At 43.4% G+C, this 18,440-nt stretch overlaps 1 long non-coding RNA gene across 3 annotated transcripts in view; it reads right to left on the reverse strand.

Moving 5' to 3' along the window:
* Positions 1-18,440, reverse strand: part of LOC109550663 (uncharacterized) — a 78,260-nt gene that overhangs the window by 39,584 nt on the left and 20,236 nt on the right. The window lies entirely within an intron of this gene.

The raw sequence follows: 18,440 nt of genomic DNA on the forward strand, positions 1-18,440 counted from the left end.
GCATGGGATTAACAAACTACTATATATAAAACAGATAAGAAACAAGGATACGTTGTATAGCACAGGGAATTATACCCATTATCTTGTAATAACCGATAATAGAGTACAATCTGCAAAAATGCTGAATCACTATGCTGTACACCAAAACCGAACACAGTATCGTAAATCAACTATACTTTGGTTTAAAAAAAAGTCACCTCAATTAAACTGCCCCCTTTCCCAACACACACACACACACACACACACCAGAGTTAAGAGGCTCTCTCCTCTCCTGGTCTGGGAGAAGAGGGAGAGTAAGTGTGGGATGAACCGGGCTTTGCAATGTGCACAAGAAGTGCTTGTGATGGGAGGAGAGCCAGAGGCAAAGCTGCAGGGCCACTGCAATGTCACACACGTGTGTGAGTGAGTGCGTGTGTTACAGCTGGGAATTCTAAAAGGGAGAGAGGAGAAAGGCTAGGTCTTGCTTAAAAGTGCTGATCTGGAGTCAGACTGCTGGGATTTGAACCTGGGTCCACCATCAACTTGTGTCACTTTGGATACATTATTTAACATCTCTAGGCCTTGCTTTTGTCATCTGTAAAAAGGACATAATAGTACCTACCTCAGGACGTTGTAAGGATTAAATGAACGAATCTGTGGAAAGTGCTTTGCAGGTGAGCTTTGGCTCCATCAACGGTGGGGGTGTGCTGCAGAGTAAGATGCTGTAGGTAATGGTGGGCGACAGAGGAGCCTTGGAGGGCCCTGGCCCCAGGACAGTGTCCACATGAGGAGCAAACCGGTGGTTGGTCACTGGAGAGGCTGGTGGGAAGGGTGAGACTGAGGCAGGAAGGGTGTTCCGGTCATGCGGGCTGGGAGGGCCAGATGACTCACTCACTCACTTGTTTAAACTTTCTCTCTCACCTGCTTCCAGAAAGCCTTTGGAGTAATTGAAGCCTCAGGTGCCTCAGCCTGCCAAGGCGGGGAGGGGCTGTGTCCCGGCTGAGGCGAGGCTGGGGCGAGGTGGGCTCGGCTTGGCAGGCCCTGGGCTGCCCCGGAGGTGGAGGAGAGACGACCTCCAGGCGTGCGGGGGAGGATGGCAGGGATGAGGCGGAGGAGGGAAAGCTGGGCTGAGCCCTGACTGACCACCAGCCCAGACGAACAGAGGGGCTGGCGGCTGGGAGTGTCCATTCTGGACAAAGGAATGTGGGAGGAGCCCCGGGGGTGGGGCGGGCACTGAGACCAAAAGGTCTCAGAATCTGGCTGGTCCATTTCTGGGATTTGCTCAGTTGCTTTCTTGGGGCTTAGACAACCCTGTTGGCTATTCTTGTTGGCCAGTCTTGGGCCCTCCAGCTGCCCCAAGGCGCAGGCCCTCTCCAGCAGCAACCACCAGCTTCTCATCTCTGGAGGGAGGGCCTTTCCTCTGGGGTCCAGGCGCCTCTGGCCTCAGGAAGAATCATTTGTTGGCTCACTGTCCTCCCCCACCTCCCAACCCCCTCCATACCCCTCCCCCACCCCACCAGCAGCTGAGCTGGGCCCCAACCAACCCACCCTAACGCAGTGGGACATCCTGAGGGTCCACTGCCTCGGACAGCTGCGAGGGGGAAGTTCCTGCCCCCACCCACCGGGAGCCCTTCTTTCTCTGCCCGACACCCCCCACCCCCACCCCCGCCTGAGCTTTTTCTGCCCCTCCCCCACACCATTTCCTGCCTCTCACCTGGAGCATCCTGACCTGCCCCAGGCTCCACTCAACTCATGTTTCCTTAGGGGGCATGTTGATGGGGTCCCCACGTTACACCAAGTTTTGGCAAGTCCAGCCCAACTCTGACAGACATTCTGTCACATTTCCCTACAGCTACTTAATCCACACTTTACCGTGTAATGGAATACCTTCCATTTAGGGAGGTGGAGGGGGTCTTCCCGAGGCGGTGACAGTTCCTAAAGGCAGGGGCTGGAATTCAGGCTAAAAAAGGTAGGGCAGCAAGACTGGGGGGCGACAATCAGAAGTTACAGAGCCAGCATCTGCCAGCCGGGGTTGAGGGGCTGCCCCAGCAGCAGTGGTGGAAAGGGGGAACGAGGGGCCTCTGCTCTGCAAAAGGAAACCCCACCCTGAGGTCAAACTAGGGGGCAAGGCAAACAAGGTGAGAGGGAGCTGAATGAGAAGAGGAGGGAGCATCAGGGCTAGAAATGCACTGGCCTTGAATCTTAAGACCAGAGGACAAGACAGGGTGCAAGGAGGGCAGGGCAGTGGGGGAGGCAGGAGGTGCCTGGGCCAACAATGACTGGCCACCATCTGGGAAAAAACCTTTTTATAGGTTGAGGTGCATCTGTGTGGGAACAAAGTTCCCTGTTCGAGGAATCACTGGCTGCAAGGAGCAGAAACATACTTAACGTGCTCAACCAAAACAGGTTTTACTAGAAGGAAATAGCAGCAAGTCTGTCGTAGACTTCAAGTTTCAGGGATGAAGCTGGGCCTAATAAGGACCTAGATACAGGCACTTGAAAGTGATAACTGGGATTATTATCCCCAAATGTCATGCAAGCTTACCCACTGTGTGTCATACGATCTCTCTCGCTCTCTCTCTCTCAGTTGGTTTTATCTGCTTCTCTTTGCACTCTTGTAGTGGACATTTGTCACTTTGGGGCTACTCAACATCTATATCCCCTTCCTAGTAACATCCCTGTTTCCTATGGAGGACTGTTTTTAAATGTACCCTGGCTTTTGTTTTTATTCAGGTATGATGAGGTCAACTGATCAAGAGATGACTGCCATTGAAAAGATAATTTGTTACTCATAGATCCCAAGAGGAGGGGCCATGCCTGCCACACAGGTCCACATGGGGAAGCATCAGGGTCATTCAGGAGGCAGAAGGAGCAAGAGGAATGCATGGGCATAAGCCTTTATTGCGGTTTCTGTGGGAAAGTCAAGGCAAGGGAGGGTAAGGAGATTCAGAATTTGCAAATTTGAATAATTTCAGTGGGCTCTGGGCTATAGGATGGTCTGTAGTAGTCTAGTATCTAGCCCTGGATGATTAGGGCAGAGGGATATTGTCTCCTGGAGCGTAAGAGGAGATGGTTTGGAGTACGGACTATGGACTGGTTAGTTTATATATGAAAGGCACCCTCCCTGTTTGTGATCTCTAAGAACTGGTTAACCCTAGGATGAGCCATCTCTCCCCAGTCAGTAAGGCCCCAGCTGCCAGAGAATCAAGAATATAGAAAATAAGGGACTTCCCGGGTGGTCCAGTGGGTAAGAATCTGCACTCCCAATGCAGGGGGCCCAGGTTTGACCCCTTGTTGGGGAACTAGATCCCACATGCCCCAACTAAGAGTTCGCATGCTGCAACTAAAGATCCTGCACACGGCAACGAAGATCTCTCATGCCACAACTAAGACCCTGCACAGCCAAATAAACAAACAAATATCAAACACTTCTTTAAAAAAATATATAGAAAATAAGAAATTATAATGAATACAGGAACTTAGCCCACTCACATTGGATGTGACCTTGGTGGGATGGTAAGTGCAGGCATTCTTCCTCCCTCTATAAAACCAGAAAGATGGGAGTGAAGCTGGAGCTGTGGGCACAGTTTCTGTGTCTCATAGTCATTCTTAAGGAACTGAGAACTTAATCTTTCACAATGTCAAAAAGATCATCTTATGACACCACCTCCCACTCCAGCTCCTACAACCTAAATGCCCAGCAGACGAGGGTTTGTGGGAAACAATCCATAGAGTCATCTCGCCTAGAACTACAGGCCGAGAGGAACCTGGGCACTAACGTCCGGGTCGTGGTGTCCTCTGGTATTATGATTCAAAACCACCAAAGATAAGCCACCGATGCCCTACATGACAAACAGCACAAAAGTCTGGGACCAAGTAAAGGCTTCTAACCCTGACCTAAAGTTGCGGGAAATTGGCAAGATTATTGGTGGCATAGGGTGAGGACTCACTGATGAAGAGAAACAAAGATATTTAAACAAATATGAAGCAGAAAATATAGAACAGAATGAATTTATGAAGGCCTATCATAATTCCTCCACATCATACCTTCCTTACATAAGTAAAAAAAGCCATGCAGGAGCTGTTTTAGAGGAAGAGTCTCTTTTTAATTAATTAATTAATTAATTAGACTTTTAGAGCAGTTTTAGGTTCGCAGTGAAATTGAACATAAAGTACAGAGAGTTCCTGTATACCCCTTGCCTCCGCTTCCACAGCACTCCGCACTATCAACATCCCTTACCAGAGTGGTACATTTGCTGCAATTGATGAGCCTACATTGACACATCACTATTGCCCAAAGATCATGGTTTACATTAGCGTCACTCTTTTCATACCATGGGTTTTGACAAATGCATAATGTCATGTATCTACAATTATAGTGTCATATAGAATGGTTTTGCCATTCTAAAAATCCCCTGTGCTCTGCCTTTTCATCTCTCCCTCCTCTCTAAGCCCAGGCAAACACTGATCTTTTTACTGTCTCCATAGTTTTGCTTTTTCCAGAATGTCATATAATTGGAATCATAGTATGTAGATTTTCAGATTGGCTTCTTTCACTTATTAATATGCACTTACGTTTCCTCCATGTCTTTTCATGGCTTGAGAGCTCATGCTTGATAGTACGCTACCTTTTTTTTTTTAAAAAAAAAAACTCCAAGGGCTTCCCTGGTGGCGCAGTGATTGAGAATCCGCCTGCCAATGCAGGGGACACGGGTTCGAGCCCCGGTTGGGGAAGATCCCACATGCCATGGAGTAACTAAGCCTGTGCGCCACAACTACTGAGCCTGTACTCTAGAGCCCACGAGCCACAACTACTGAAGCCCGCGTGCCTAGAGCCCATGCTCTGCAACAAGAGAAGCCACCGCAATGAGAAGCCGGCACACCACCCCTGCTCGCCACAACTAGAGAAAGCCTGCACGCAGCAACGAAGACCCAACACAGCCAAAAATAAATAAATAAATTTATTTTTTAAAGTAAATAAATAAAATAAAATAAAAATAAAAACCCCGAACTCCCTGAAAGCTTTCAGCAAAGCCCTGTTATAAGAAAGGTGAGGGAGGGAGGTGGTTAGTTGTTGCAAACTTTTTTTTTAAATATTTATTTATTTATTTATTATTTTTGGCTGTGTCGGGTCTTAGTTGTGGCACTTGGGATCTTCGTTGCGGCCTGCAGTCTTCTCTCTAGTTGTGGCGCGGGGGCTCCACAGTGCATGGGCTCTGTAGTTGTGGCACGTGGGCTCAGTAGTTGTGGTGCACTGGCTCAGTAGTTGCAGCGTGCCGGCTTAGTTGTCCTGCGGCATGTGGGATCTTAGTTCCCCGACCAGGGTTCGAACCCATGTCCCCTGAACTGGAAGGTGGATTCTTTACCACTGGACCACTAGCAGAGTCCTGATAGTATGCTACTTCGATAGCTTCTTGTTGGTGCTAATGATATTCCACTGTCTGAATGCACCACAGCTTATTTATCCATTCACCTAGTGAAGGACATCTTGGTTACTTCCAAGTTTTGGCAATTATGAATAAAGCTGATACAAACTATTTACAATAGCCAAGACAGGGTAGCAACCTAAGTGTCCATCAACAGATGAATCGATAAAGAAGATGTGGTACATATATACAATGGAATATTACTTGGCCATAAAAAAGAATGAAATACTGCCATTTGCAGCAACATGGATGGACCCAGAGATTTTCATACTGAGTGAAGTAAGCCAGGCAGAGAGAGATAAATATTATATGATATCACTTATATGTGGAATCTAAAAAAAATACAAATGAACTTATTTACAAAACAGAAACATACTCACAGACATAGAAAACAAACTTATGGTTATGAAAGGGGAAAGGCAGGGGGAGGGATAAATTAGGAGTTTGGGATTAACATATACACACTAATATATATAAAAGAGATAATCAACAAAGACCTACTGTATATCATGGGGAACTCTACTTAATATTCTGTAATAACTTTTATGGGAAAAGAATCTGAAAAAGGATAGATATATATGTATAACTGAATCACCTTGCTGTCCATGAGAAACCAGCTCAACAATGTAAATTAACTATACTTCAATTTTTAAAAAAAGAAAAAAGCTGGTGCCATTTAAAGTTAGAAGTGGATATGGAGAGAATTGCAGCTGAAATTACACAGGCAGAGGAACATGCCCACAAAGGGCAGAGAAAGGGGGAAAGAGGCAGCAGAGCAAGCTGACTGCGGTCCAATCAGTATTGTTCCCGAGGAAGAGCAAGCAGCTAATAAACCAAAGAAAAGAAAGAAAGCAAGAGCATTCCACTGGCGACAGAGGGGACACCTTGAAGAAATGACAGAAAACAAAGTGAATAGTGAAGAAGGCACATCTGTTCCTGAGGACAAGGACAGCAGGCAGGAGGGATGGACAGTATGGCAGAGGGAGGGAACGGTGATGGTGAAACTGGCTGGGAGAGCAACAGTGTCTGGAGGCGCTACCACCAGATCCTACATCAGAAGTTGAGAACCAAGAGGAAATGTTGCTCTGTTTCATGTTTTTGAAATAATTTTATAAATGAAAAAGTGTCCTTTAAGTTAGGAAAAAACCCAACAATCCAAGGATGGACCCCTCTTTTCATCATCACTGTACATCCAGGATTGGGCACCGGAGTGAAGTTTGGCTGGTCAGATGCTCTCTCCCAAGACTTTGGGTCCTGAGGGAGAGACACAGGGGAGGAGGAGATGGATGGAGGTCATTCACCCCCACGTGGAGCCCTAGCCAGATTGTTCTTGTGTGAAGCTACTCCTGTTGTTCCTCCTTCCTGGTCCCTGGGTTCTCCAGATTTCCCAGACTCCTTCCAAAACGTTCCATTTTGCTTAAACTAAGTTAGCTAGTTAAGTTTAACTTGGTTTCTGTTGCTTGGAATCAGGGAATTCTAACTGACGTATGTCAGGAAATGGCTGTCCCAGCCACGACTCTGCATTTTCTCTCAATGCAATAATGACAAAATAGAGCTCTGTATCCCAACTTCAGGTTCCTGGGAGAACCAATCTGATTGGCCAGCTGAGTTAGGTATCCATTTCTGGTCCGATCAACCTGGCTCCAAAAGAAGGCAGGGTAACATAATGCTGATAAGGCCAGTGGGGAGGCTGGCAGGACATATATCCACATACGGTTATGCAGACTGTGCAGAATGTATTGGGTTGGCCAAAAAGTGCCTTTGGTTTTTTAGTAAAAATAAAAGACACATTTTTCATTTTCACCAAGAACTTTATTGAACAACTTTATTCACCCTTTTGTTCCACTACCTTCTGCCATTTTTCAGGCAACTTCATAATTCCACCTTCCCCAAATTTTTATCTTTTTGAGAAAAGAACTGTTCCAGGTGCCTTTAACAGTCTTCCAGGGAATTGAAATTTTTTCCATTAAGAGAATTTTGTAAAGACCTAAATAAATGGAAATCTGAAAGTGCAATGTCTGGTGAATATGGCGGATGAATCAGAACTTCCCAGCCAAGCTGCAACAGTTTTTGCCTGGTTATCAGAGAAACAACGCGTGTGGTCTTGCATTATCCTGATGGAAGATTATGCGTTTTCTGCTGACTAATTCCAGTTGCTTTTTGTCAAGCGATGCTTCCAGTTGGTCTAATTGGGAGCATACTTGTTGGAAATAATTGTTTGGTTTTCTGAAAGGAGCTCATAATAAAGGACTCCCTTCCAATCCCACCACATACACAACATCACCTTCTTTGGATGAAGACTGGCCTTTGGTGTGGTTGGTGGTGGCTCATTTCACTTGCCCCACAATCTCTTCCTTTTCACATTATTGTACAGTATCCACTTTTCATTGCCCGTCACAATTTGTTTTAAAAACAGAACGTTTTCATTATGTTTAAGTAGAGAACTGCATGCAGGAATATGGTCAAGAAGGTTTTTTGCTTAACTTATTTTGAACCCAAACGTCAAAGCGATTAACATACCCAAGCTGGTGCAAATGATTTTCTGCGCTTGATTTGGATATTTTGAGTATGTCCCGCGTGGTATAACGTTGACTGTTCTCAATTAATGTCTCGATTTGATCACTATCAACTTCAACTGGTCTACCTGACCATGGAGCATCGTCCAGCGAGAAATCTCCAGCACAAAACTTCACAAACCACTTTGGACATGATCAGTCACAGCACCTTCTCCGTTTTGTGTTTCGGTTGCATTTTTACCTTTCTTGAAATAATAAAGCATAATATGCCGAAAATGTTGCTTTTTTCCTTCCATCTTCAATATTAAAATGGCTACACAAAAATTCACCAATTTTGATAAGAATTTTTTTTAAATGCACGCTGATATGACAGCTGTCACATACAATCTAACAAAATTGTTTCGAATGAGGTTAAAGACAACTAGGTGCTGCTAGAGCCACCTTATGGAAAAAACCAAACGAACATTTTGGCCAACCCAGTATAACTCCAAGGGGTCCCACTGGCATTGTAAACACTGTAAATATGCATATTCATAATGATACTGTTTTAGCAGATATCATAAAGTGTGTTGAGAAAGGGACATTTTTTTCCTAGTTCTTACATAAATGTTCTATGGGCTCCTTCTAGCTCACTGCTAGGCATTCTCACCTCCTGTTAACCACCCCATGTTGAACCTCCAGAGTAAAGGTAGGACCACCTTGGAGACTGGCATTTCAGGAGTAGCAGAACCCAGATTGAAACCCAGTGGGTTCATCCAAAGGCACATCCTCTCCTGCCTAAGCAAACAGGGTCAGGGTCGGGGGAGTGGTCACTGGAGGTGGTGGCAAAATTAAGGATCCAGATAGTAGTAGTTCCCTTCCTAGGTACACACCATCAGCCAAGGGAACGATACCCCAGGGGAACATGAGCTCATAAAGAAAAATAAGAAGACATTGAGTAGTACAATCCCTATAAAAGAAAATCCAGAAAAATGAACCTATATGAAATGAAGCAGAATTGATGGACCATCAACAACAAGACTTTAAAATAATCATAATAAAAATCCTCAAAGAGATCATGGATAATATTATAACTTTGAAATAGGGAATGAGAATGTATAAAGAAGCTATCAAGTATGAAAAATATAATAGCTGAAGTGAAGAACTCAATATGTAAGTTGAATGGCAAAATAGATTCAGACTGAGAATGAATTCATAAACTGGAAGACAGGGTTGATGAACTCTCCCAAAAGGTATCAGGAAGGAATAAAGAGATGAAAAATACAAGGGTAAACTTAATAGATATGGAAGATAGATATGTCTTTAAAATGAAAGTTTTAGAAGAGGAGGGGAAAAAAAGCTGGAAGGAAGGAAATATTTGAAAAAAATGAGTAAAACAGTTCCCAGAATTTCCCAGAATTAGAAAAAAGTGTAAGATTTCATGCTGAGTACCAACAAGATGGAATTTTTTAAAAAACCACTTGAACATATTACAGTAAAATTTAATAAAGTATGAGCTTTTATTCCTTGTTTAAATAAAAAAAATTTTTGTTAAATAAAATTCTAAGAGCTTCTAGAGAATCATAACAAACAAGCAAACAAACAAAACAAAAAACAACAGGGCTTCCCTGGTGGCACAGCGGTTAAGAATCCGCCTACCACTGCAGGGGACACGGGTTTGAGCCTTTGTCCGGGAAGATCCCACATGCCGTGGAGCAACTAAGCCTGTGCACCACAACTACTGAGTCTGTGCTCTAGAGCCCGCAAGCCACAACTAATGAAGCCTGCGTGCCTAGAGCCTGTGCTCCACAACAAGAGAAGCCACGATAATGAGAAGCCCACACACTGCAACAAAGAGTAGCCCCTGCTCGCTGCAACTAGAGAAAGCCCGCACACAGCAACAAAGACCCAATGCAGCCAAACACACACACACACACACGCACACGCACACACACACACACACACTACCCACTAGGAACAAGTATTATACTGACATCAGTTTTCTCAGTAGCAATACAGAAATCAAAAAAAAGAACTTTAGAATTAGAATTTTAGTATGAAAGTGAAATAAAGATATTCTCAAACTTTCAAAGTCTTAGAAGATTTACTTACCTAAAGGCCCTCTTTGAAAATACTTTTGGAGGAAGTACACTAGCAAAGAGAATTAAATCCCAGAGGACACAGATACTGGAATGAAGTTTGACTAAAGTATTTAATAAAGTATATATTTGTCTAGATAAGTAAGTATAAAATAAAAAGACAAAAAGCTATATCCATCATTGAGCACTAAATTTCTAGATGATACAACATGACAGAGTTGTGTGTCTGGAAGTTTGTGAAGTCCACTGGGAGGTGAGCACACACTTTTTTTTGGAGAGAAAGATATAGCTATTGATAAGCTCAAAATTGACAAGGAAAAATAAACACAAGTAAGGGTTATCATAAGCTAAGGGTAACACCAAAAGAATGAAAATAGAATGTACAAGTTTCAAACCAACAAAAGAAAATTCAATCTATCCAATGAAAGTTATGAAAGGAGACAAAAAGAAAAATCCAATATGGTAAATAGGAGATATGAAATCAGTTGGCTGATATAGGGACTTCCCTGGCGGTCCAGTGGTTAAGACTCCACGCTTCCACAGCAATGGGCACTGGTTCGATCCCTGGTCAGGGGACTAAGATCCCACATGCTGCCCTGATATAGGTCTAAATATAACAGCAAATAATATAAATGGGTTACATTTATAAATCAAAAGTCAAAGAATCTCATATTAAATTAAAAGTAAATAATATATTGAAATAAACCATGTTATTTTAAAAGGGGATACAGAAAGGTTGAAAATAAAGAGAAAAAAAGATAAACTAAAACATCAACCAAAATAAAGCCGTGTAGCAGTTTTCATATTGGACCAAAAAGATTTTTTTTTTCAAAAAGATTTTAAGGTGAAAAACATCATAAAGGACAAAGAGGGATAGTATATATTTGTAAAAGAATAAGTCAAAGGGATAAAATAGCTATGAATACATATGAACCTAGTGTTACAGATTAAAGTATATGAATGGCAACTGACAAAACTTGGGTTTGGGGTGGGAATAGATAAATCAACAATGGTAGTTAGAGATTTTTAATAGATCCTAAAATAACTAAAATAATACTTCCAAATTACTCTTTGTTTAAAGAGGAAATGATAAGGAGAATTTTTAAATACTTGAAAATAAACAGTGAAAGCACTGCATGTCATAATTTGTGGGACAAAATTAAAACAGTACTTAGAGGAAAATATATAGCTTCAAAAATGAGCTAAGCATTTAACTCAGGAAGATAAAAAAGCAGTGGAATACACACGAAGATACAAATGTGAAAAAAAAAAAAGATAAGGAAAAATCAATCACATTGAAAATTACAACAAAAAATACACAAGATTAACAAAACTAAAGCCCTGTTCTTTGAATCATTTGACAGGATAGGGGTATCTCTGAAAGACTGATCAAGAAAAAAGGAAGAAGATGCAAATAAACTAAATAAATAATAAGGTAGGTGAAGATAACTACAGTCACAGCAAAGATTATAAAAATAGTAAAAGCAATTAATACTATGTTTTGTAGATTAGACTTGTAAATAATCTAGTGGAACAAAATAATGAGCCCTGAAAAAGACTCATTTGTCTATGGATACATACAATGTAACAGAGTTGGCATGGCACGTTCTGAATTAGGTAGCTCTCCATATAGGAAAAAATTAGATTCTTACATCACATCATATACAAAAAAAATTAGATGTACTAAAGACATAAATGTGAAAGGCAAAACTAAATTCTTTAGGAAAAAATGTAGGAGAATATTTTTTAGTATCATGGGGGTTGGCAAGATTTCTTAAAGAAGGAATAAAAGCTCAGATCATTAATAGAAATGCTGATGTGTTTGCCTACATTCAAAGATTTAAATTGCACATAAAAAAACGACAGAGACAATGTTGAAAGATAAGGCATAGACTGGGAGAAGAAATTTACTGTGCATGTAACCTACAAAGGGTCAGAACACAGAGTACTATATAAGGAATTCTGACAAGTCAATAAGAAACAAACAGCCCAGTAGAAAGGACAAACTCAATGGCCAAGGCACATGTGAAAGAATGTCCAACCTTACTAGAAGACAGGGAAGTGTGAATTTTAAAAATGAGATACCAATTCAGAAGGATGTTTGGAAAATTGTTTAACATCTGACCAGACCAAGTGTTGTCAAGGAAGTAGGGAAAGAGGAGCTCACACGTTGATGGGAGTGTAAATTCACATGAGTTTAAGCGGAAAATGTGCATGCGCACAGCCCTGCATTTCCCTTCCAGGTGTATACCTTGCAGAAACTCTCACCTGTGTTTACAAGAAGACATGTACTAAAATGTTCACCATTGATTGCAACAAGTTTAAAATGATCTAAATGTCCATCAACAGCAGACTGATGTACAGCCACATGATGGAGTTCTACACAGCAGTTAAAATGAAGTGGAGTTAAAATGATCTGTTAACATGGACACTCTCCAGAACACAATTTGGGAAGCCAGAGAGAAGTTACAGAATAATATGTGCATTATATACTATTTATTTATTTTATTTTAAAAGATATTTATTTATTTATTTGGCTGCTCTGCGTCTTAGTTGCAGCGCATGGGATCTTCACTGAAGGATCTTTAGTTGCGGCATGTGGAATCTTTATCTGTGGCATGCGAACTCTTAGTTGTAGCATGTGGGATCTAGTTCCCTGACCAGGGATCGAACCTGGGCCCCCTGCACTGGGAGCATGGAGTCTTAGCCACTGGACCACCAGTGAAGTCCTTATATACTATTTTTTTCCATTCTACTATCATTATTTTTTAATATCTTTATTGGAGTATAATTGCTTTACAACGGTGTGTTAGTTTCTGGTTTATAACAAAGTGAATCAGCTATACATATACATATATCCCCATATCTCCTCCCTCTTGCATCTCCCTCCCACCCTCCCTATCCCACTCCTCTAGGTGGTCACAAAGCACTGAGCTCCTATATACTATTTATTGAATTTAACTTTCTGAAAACAAAACTATATGATAGTTAGGGAAACACAAAAATGGAATGAAAGTGTACATGGGAATGATAAAGACTAAATTGATGATTGAGGTTTCCTCTCGTAAAGGAGGGAGTGGGGTGGGAGAGAGGTGAGGTACACGGCAGCCTCAGTTGTATCTATAAGTTTTTCAGTAAAACTTCTGAAGATGGTATTTTGTAATATTAAAATTTGACAAAGTTGGATAGTGGATACTCAGATGTGCTTACATTATTCTCTTTTCTTGCTTGTTAGAAAATTTCATAATTACACAACAAGGTTAAAAGTAAAAAAATATTAGAAATAGCTTTATACCAATAAAACTTTAAATCTATAAGAAATGAATGTTTATTGAAATACATAAAATGCCAAACTTTGAACAGGAAGAAATAACAAATCGGCCAACAACCAGTAAAATAATTGAAATGGTAATCAAAATTAACACCTTAAAATTTTTTTCTCAGCTCAGTTGACTTTGTAGCTAAGTTCTACCAAACCCATGGTATTAAGTATGTCTTTTTATTCTGATGCTTTAATATCTGGGACCTTGCTAACCTTGGAGAGACTGACATCCAAGGGCCAGACAATTCCTAGAGATAGCAAAGGACTCACCTGTGAGCATGCCTTTCATCTGCAAACTAACCAATCCAGAGCCCACACACCCCACTCCATCTTCTCTGGGCTCTTTCACTCCAGGCCACTATTCCCTTGCCCTAATCACCCAGGGCCAGGTACCAGGCAACTAGAGACAGATCCTATACCCAAGAGGCCAATGAAATTATTTCAACTAACCAATCCTAAACCTGCCTACCTTGTCTTGTCTTATCTCCTCCTGGTCTTATGCCTCAGAGCAAACCAAATTCAGGTCCATGGGGGAACATGCATGAGTGTTGTTTGCGTCAGCAGAGAATTGGAGGCCTCCTAAGTATCCATCATTAGGAGGATGGATAAGTAAACCTTGACAGGTAAATGCATTCTGTGGAATAAATAAGTAGCAGTTGGAAGCAATGGGTTTGAGGTATGCATAATAACATGGATAAGTCTTAAAAGCAGTGAAAAAGTAAGGAACAAAAAGAGATCTAAAATGCACACACATTCAAAACACAATATATTTTTCAAAGACACATATACCCAAGGACATAGGCCAAATACAATATATTAAGTGTCTATGGGGGAAATGGGAAAATATGAGCAGTGGTGGAGATGAAGGGAAAAAAATAAGCATATAAAAGAAAGGGCATGTATGAGCCTATGATTACGTTGCATGATCTGGGTCAGTTAACTGAACCCTGCAATCTGAGGTCCACCCCAGCTAAAACAGACACTGCACGTGCACGCGCACACACACAATAAAGCTACATCTTATACGAGACCAGTTGGCTTCCTTAAAATCAGGTCTAGGGCCTCTCGGGTGGCAAGGGAAAGGGTATTCAGGGGGATCCTGGGGTGTAGGTAATGTTCTAGTTCTTTCCCTGCATAATGGGATATTCGTTTTATAACTAATTGTTAAACTGCACAAATAAGTTGTATGGATTTTCTTTATTGTTCTTTTCCCCCTCATTTTTAAACATGATCTCTTTTGTAATTCTCTCGTGAAGTAGACACAGGGGGCTTTGAGCATTTGTTGCCCACCTCATCATCTCCCTCTCCCTGCCTCCTTGTCTCTGAGGGGTTCTGAGGAACACAGTTTCAAAACCTTCAAACTGGTCCAACCCTTCTTTCACTGAGGGGCAAACTGAAGTTCATATGCGGCACCTTTGGATGGCCTGTCATCTTCCAAAGGGGGCTAAATCGTCAGTTAGCTGTAATGGGTACTGATGGAACCAGTGCCCAGGGGACAAAGGCTCCGATCACTCTGGACCCCAGGAGGCTGCCCTCTATGTGCCTGGCACTGAGTTGGACACAGGTGGTTGAGGTCTTCTTCCTGCCCCCGAGGGGACAGTCCCCAATAACTGACCTGTGAAGTCCATCCATGTCTGTGCTTCCTCCACCTGGAAATCCTTCCACTGTCCCTTTCCTGACCTCGTCAGGTCCTGTGCTTGTCAGTCCTCAACCTCACCAGACTCCTCCCGGGAGAAAGTTGAAAGGGAGTAACTTCCTGCCAGCCTCCACCTGAACCCACGTTTATCTCTTTGGCTTGAAGCCATCTGTCATGGCCCCTCTCCTTTCGAGAGTTACCTGTATGTCAGTCTCAGCGTGTGTTTAAAAATCTTCCATGGGGAAAAAAAAATAAAACAAACAAAAACAAAAACAAAAGAAAACAAAATCTTCCATGGGGGAGAGGAGACAAGGAATAAGGTCACCTATGAATATTCCTTTTTCCGGGGACACCTGGTCCTCCCAACCATCCTATAAGTAAGACGTTAGATCTTCTTTTCATCTCTGTTTCACAGATGATGACCATGGAGGGGATGGAGTTGCCCAAGGTCACCCACAGAGTGAGAACTGGACAACAGATCCGTCTCACTCCAGAGCATGTAGCCATCAAATCCTCTCCAGAAGCCATCAGGGCAGAGATTGTGGGGTTCACAACAAAGAGTACATTCCTAACTGAGGAAGGACATTTGTGGGAGAATACGTTCTCATCCCCTCTGGAGAGAGACTGGGGGCCTGGCTGGGGGTTGACAGACACAGAGAAATGAAGCTCTGCTGGCCTAGATGGCCCTGAGGCGTCAGTGGCCAGTGCCTCACCCCCATGGGTGCTGCTCTAGGGGATGGGCCCTGTGGATGCCTCGTGTGGGTGGGAAGAACCAAGAAGAGTGAAAAGATCATAATTGGTGGCTATTTTTGGGAACTGGAGTTATTTTGAGGTGGTAAGAATTCAGAGGAACAAATTCTGGGGTTTAAGAGAAAACACGAGGACAAGGCTGTCAGGAGCCACGTAGGCTCAGGCACACACTGGCCTTGGCAGGGGCTGTGGGTGTCTGGGGGCGCTTTGGAACAGCTTTGTAAGGTGTAAGTAACTAGCCCTTAGTGGGGAGAACGGCTACATTGCCGCTCCAGGGACAGGAGCAGGAACGTACAACAGGGGACGAGCTCCCTCTTGTGGCATTTTGGCAAAATGACAGCCCTGAACTCAGGCCTGGGAATCTGGGGAGATTCCTTCAGCTACCATCTAGAACTTATGGAGTGTTGATAGTGTGTTGGGCCTTGCACGAGCCTTACACCTACCGTCTCACCTTCACAACAGCTGAAGGAAAACCGCTTCTCTTCACCTGGTCTCGTCCGCCACCCCCTACGCTCAGGTGCAAGCTGAAACCTCATTTCCTCCCAGAGGAGCCTGCTGACCCCTGCCCCTGGGTCCTGTACCTCTGCTGGTGCTTCTAGAAAGCCTGGCTATCTCTCTGATGCTTATTGCACTTCATTATGATTTGTTTATCTGATTGTTTAGCTTCAGCAATGGACTGTAACTTCCATCTTAGTCTCCATCACGTCCCTCGCAGAGAGAAGGGACTGAATTAATTTGTGTCAAATGAATAAATGATGAAAGAGAGTATTCCTGGCCTGGCATGCATAGTTTGGACACAGGGTCAACGTCACAGCAGTGGAGTTACGCAGTGCCCCAAGCGGCCACTCCAGGGAGAAGCTCTCTAAAGACCATTAAGCTTGAAATCTTGAGCACTTCTCCCTGCAAAACCCCAGACGACTACATGTTATATTCCTTCATATTTGCACTATTCTCTCACTGGTTAGACAGAGCAAGAGAGGAAACAAGGGAGGAATTTTAGGACATAACCACCTAGAGTTGGGACGAAGTCCCTGAGGGTTGGTCCTGGGCATGGTCACTGAAGTGGGGGAAGAGGGTCCATCAGATAACGTCACCCAGCAGGTGAAACCCAAGAGGTCATTTAAGCTGGCTCTTTGAACTGGGCCAAGTTCAGTGGGGTCAGGGATCACACTGCCGATCTCTTACCATATTACCTTTTGTGAGGTTTTAGTAAGTGACTTTGGCCTCTCCTGGTCAGAGGCTTATCCTCGTTGGTCATCTGTATGTAGTGGTGGAAATGGCAGCAGTGCCAGTGTCTGACATGGAAAGATGTCCAGTGCCACCCTGGGCTCCCCAAATGTGCCACAGAAACACCTTTGGCACACTCTCAGAGTGCTGGGAAGACTTCCAACAGTTCAGTTTTACAGATGAACAAATTGTGACTCAAAGAGTAATGTAACTTGCTCACCATCACACAGCTGGTAAGTAGCAGAACGGGGATGGCAATCCAAGTCTGTGGTTCCAAATGTGTGCTCTTGAAATATTTTTGAATAAATAATATACTCACACAACCCAAAATTCAAACAGTTCAAAGCAGTGACGTCAGCCTTCCTTCCACCCTCTTTCTCAGTCACTCTGTTGCTCTCCCCAGAGAGCCAGAGTTATCATTTTCTTGTGTGTCCTTCCCAAGCATTTCTATACATGTTCAGGCCCACATATTTTCCCTCCCCACACACACACATGGAGGGCAGCCTAGCACACACCCTGTTCTGACTCTTGTTCTTTACACATAATTGTATCTTAGAATTTGCTCCACATCAGTGTAATTAGAGTTCTCTCATTCTTTTCATGGCTGCACACATTACACTGATGGGTATACCATAATTTATTTTCCCAGTTCTCTATTGATGGTCTTTTGTTTCCAATCTTTTGAGATTACAAAAAACACGGGAGGGTTGGAGATAGAAAAATGGGTGCACCAAAATAGGCTGCCCCTAGAGGGAAATTACGAAGACTGTACTTTCTTCATTCTCCAGCCTTATAGACCTCTGTCAGTTCCCAGACACCCTGCTCTCTGGAACTAAGACGGTGATGTTCAAACCAGCATCCAGCCAAGCAGGGCCTAAACCCGGCCAACTTGGGCAGGATCAGCCCCCCATTTGGGAAAAGACTCTGAGTCTTTTTTTTTTTAATTGGCCACGCTGCATGGCATGTGGAACCTCCCCCGCCAGGGATCAAACCCACGCCCCCTGCAGTGGAAGCAAGGAATCTTAACCACTGGATCACCAGGGAAGTCCAAAAGACTCTGAGTTTGACTTATGGACTGGTATGGCTTTTGCATCTGACGAGCCTCAGGAGAGACAGTGCCTCCAGGCCCCAGACTGGCCCTCGGCTCTTCTCCATACCCAGCCTGTCTGCTAACCACAGACAATGGCCATACCAAATACTTCTATCCATTCCATGAGCTGGGGCTCTTTAGTTCTGGGTCCCTGTCTTCTGAGACTGTCCTGGATCCTCAATTGGGAGAGGCAGCAAGGACTAGGGGGAGGCTGTGGCTTGTATGGTTAGGGTCATAGGGGAGAGAGCAGGGGTGCAGGTGGGAAGAGAAAGGAGTTATCCTGGGTACTGAGGGTTTTTACAAGTGGGGGTGTGTTAGGTAGTCTCTTTTTTTTTGTTTTTTTTTGTTTGTTTGTTTTAGGTAGTCTCTTTGATGGTGCCCAGTGATCCCTGCTTTCTGTGTAATCCCCCTCTCCT

This window comes from Tursiops truncatus, chromosome 16 (assembly GCF_011762595.2).
Source record: "Tursiops truncatus isolate mTurTru1 chromosome 16, mTurTru1.mat.Y, whole genome shotgun sequence".
In the NCBI taxonomy this organism is placed as follows: domain Eukaryota; kingdom Metazoa; phylum Chordata; class Mammalia; order Artiodactyla; family Delphinidae; genus Tursiops; species Tursiops truncatus.